Source organism: Lynx rufus, unplaced genomic scaffold, assembly GCF_022079265.1.
Source record: "Lynx rufus isolate CCGP_SWC_20201006 ecotype Redwood Valley unplaced genomic scaffold, mLynRuf1.p SCAF_9, whole genome shotgun sequence".
Classification (NCBI taxonomy): domain Eukaryota; kingdom Metazoa; phylum Chordata; class Mammalia; order Carnivora; family Felidae; genus Lynx; species Lynx rufus.
In genome coordinates this window covers 39,219,879-39,223,712 of record NW_025814897.1, presented here as the reverse complement: position 1 = coordinate 39,223,712, position 3,834 = coordinate 39,219,879, and positions in this window count along the sequence as shown.

Here is a 3,834-nt window from a genome sequence, read left to right as displayed (position 1 = left end):
GGAACTATTTTGTAAGGGTTCCAATTTTTTCACATACTCACCAGTGCTTATTATATTTTTGTTTTCTTTTTTTGTTTTTCTGAATTTTAATTTTTGACTTTTATTTAGTTTAATTCCAGTACAGTTAACATGCGGTGTTATATTAGTTTCAGGTGTATAATATAGCGATTCAACAATTCTATTTATTACTCATTGCTCATCACCATAAATGTACTCTTAATCCCCTTCACCTGTTTCACCCCCCCCCCCCCCCCCCCCGCCTCCTCTCTGGTAACCATCAGTTTCTCTCTACAGTTAAGAGTCTGGTTCTTGGTTTGTATCTCTTTCCCCTTTGTTTGTGTTTTGTTTCTTAAATGCCACACATGAGTAGAATCATATGGTATTTGTCTTTCTCTGACCGGCTTATTTCGTTTGGCATTACACACTCTGGATCCATCCATTTTGTTGCAAATGGCAAGATTTCATTTTTTTTATGGCTAAATCATATTTCATTATACATATAATAAAAAGATGTGAGACATCGATATGTATATCGTCTATATCTATATCTATCTCACATCTTTTTTATCCATTCATCCCTCATGGACATTTGGACTGCATCCAAACTTTGGCTATTGTAAACAATACTGCAATGAACATAAGCATGCATATGTCCCTTCAAACTAGTGTTTTCATGCTCTTTGAGTAGATACCTAGTAGTGTGATTATGGACTTTATGGTAGCTCTATTTTTAATTTTTTGAAGAACCTCCATGCTGTCTTCCATAGTGGCTGCACCACTTTGCATTCCCAGCAACACTGCACAAGTGTTCCCTTTTCTCTACATCCTTGCCAACTCTTGATGCCTCTTATGTTTTTTTTATTTTGGCCATTCCGACAGGTGTGAGATGATATTGCATGTGGTTTTGATTTGCATTTCCCTGATGATGAGTGACACATCTTCTCATGTGTCTGTTGGCCATATGTATGTCTTCTTTGCAGAAATGTCTGTCCATGTCTTCTGCCCATTTTTTAATTGGATTATTTGTGTTATTTGGTGTTGAGTTGTGTAAGTTCTTTATATATTTTGAATACTAAACCTTTATCGGATGTGTCATTTGTAAATATCTCCTCCCATTCAGTAGGTTGCCTTTTAGTTTTGTTGTTGTTTCCTGTGCTATGCAGCAGCTTTCTGTTTTGATGTAGGCCCAATAGTTTATTTTTGCTTTTGTTTCTCCTGCCTCAGGAAAGATTTCTAGAAAATGTTGCTATGGCCTGTGTCAGAGAGATTATTGCCTGTGCTCTGTTCTAGGATTTCTGTGGTCTCAAGTCTCACATTTAGGTCTTTAATCCATTTTGAGTTTATTTTTGCGTATGGTGTAAGAAAAATGGCCCAGTTTCATTGTTTTGCACGTAGCTGTCCAGTTTTGTCAACGCCATTTGTTGAAGAGACTTTTTTCCATTGCATATTCCTGCTTCTGTTGTCAAAGATTAATTGGTCATATAATCATGGGTTGTTTCTGGGCTTTCTATTTTGTTCCATTGACTTATGTGTCTGTTTTTGTGCCAGACCATACTCTTTTGATTACTACAGCTTTTTAATATAATTTGAAGTATGGAATTTTGATACCTCCAGCTTTGTTCTTCTTTTTCAAGATGGCTTTGGCTATTTGGGGTCTTTTGTGGTTCCATACAAATTTTAGGATTGTTGGTTCTAGTTCTGTGAAAAATGCTGTTGGTATTTTGATAAGGATTACGATGAATCTGTAGATTGCTTTGGGTAGTATGGACATTTTAACAATATTGGTTCTTCCAATCCATGAGCATGGAATATCTTTCCATTCGTTTGTGTCATCTTTAATTTCTTTCATCAATATTTTATGGTTTTCAGAGTGCAAGTCTTTCACTTCCTTGATTAGGTTTATTCCTAGGTTGGTTTTTTTTTTTTTGATGCAATTGTAAATGGGATTATTTTGTTAATTTCTCTTTCTGCTGCTTCATTATTATCATATGGAAATGCAATAGATTTCTGTACATTGATTTTGTATCCTGCAAACTTAACTGAATTCATTTACCAGTTCCAATAGGTTTTTGGTGGAATCTTTGGGGTTTTCTATATAGAGTATTATGTCACCTGCAAATAGTGAAAGTTTTACTTCTTCCTTACCAGTTTGGATGCCTTTTATTCCTTTTTCTTATCTGATTGCTGTGGCTAGGACTTCCAGTACTATGGTGAATAAAAGTGGTGAGAGTGGACATCCTTGTCTTGTTCCCGACCTTACAGAAAAAGCTCTCGGCTTTTCACCCTTGAGTATAATGTTAGCTATTGATTTTTCATAGATGGCTTTTAGAATGTTGAGGTATGTTCCCTCTAATCCTACTTTGCTGAGGGTTTTTTATTATGAATGGATGTTGTACTTTGTCAAATGCTTTTTCTGCATCTATTGAAAAAATAATAATATGGTTTTTATCCTTTCGCTTATTGATGTGGTGCATCACATTGATTGATTTGCAAATATTGAACTACCCTTGCATCCTGGGAATAAATCTTATTTGATCATGTTGAATGACTTTTTAAAATGTGTTGTCAGATTCACTTTTCTAATATTTTGTAAGGATTTTTGCATCTATGTTCATCAGAGATATTGCCCTGTAGTTCTTTCTCTCTCTCTCTCTCTCTCTCTTTTGTAGTTTCTTTATCTGATTTTGGTATTAGAGTAATGCTGGCCTCATAGAATGAATTTAGAAGTTTTCCTTCCTCTTTTATTTCTTGTAATAGTTTGAGGAGAATAGGTATATTAGCTCTTCTTTAACTGGTAGCATTCACCTGTGAAGCTGTCGCTTCCCAGATTTTTGTTTATTGGGAGTTTTTTTATTACTCATTCAATTCCAACGCTGTTAATGAGTCTATTCAAATTTTCTATTTCTTTGTGATTTCAGTATTGGGAGGTTATATGTTTCTAGGAATTTACTGATTTTTCAAGGTTGTCTAATTTGTTGCTATATAATTTTTCATAATATTCTCTTACAATCTTTTTATTTCTGTAGTTTCAATTGTTATTTCTTCTCTTTCATTTGTGGTTTTGTTTGAGTCATCTCTCTCTCTCTTTTGATTAGTCTGGCTAATTTTATCAATTTTGTTGATCTTTTCAGAGAACCAGCTCCTGGTTTCATTGATCTGTTCTACTGTTTTCATTGATCTGTTCTACTGTTTCTATATAATTTATTTCTGCTCTAATCTTTATTCTTTCCTTCCTTCTACTGGGCTGGGTTTTTGTTTGTTCTTCTTTTTCTACCTACTTTAGGTGTAAAGTTAATTTGTTTATTTGAGATTTTTCTTTCTTCTTGAGGTAGACCTGTATTGCTATAAACTTCCCTCTTAGATCCACTTGCTGCATCCCATAAGATTTTGAACCACTGTGTTTTCAATTTAATTTGTCTCCATGTGTTTTTTCTTTCCTCTTTGATTTCCTGGTTGACCCTTTCATTGTTTAGTAGCATGGTACTTAACTTCCATGTATTTGTGCTTTTTCCAAATTGTTTTCTTGTGCTTAATTTCTAGTTTCATAGCATTAAGATCAGAAAAGATGCGTGGAATGACTTTGGTCTTTTTGAATTTGCTGAGACTTGCTTTGTAGCCTAAAATGTGATCTGTTCTGGAGAACGTTCCATGTGCACTTGAAAAGAACATGTATTCTGCTGCTTTAGGATGGAATGTTAAGACTATATCTGTTAAATCCTTCTTGTCCAGTGTGTTATTAAAAGCCACTGTTCCTCGTTGATGTTCTGTTTGGATAATCTATCCATTGATGTCAGTGTTGAAGTCCCCTACTATTAATGTATTACTATCAACTGG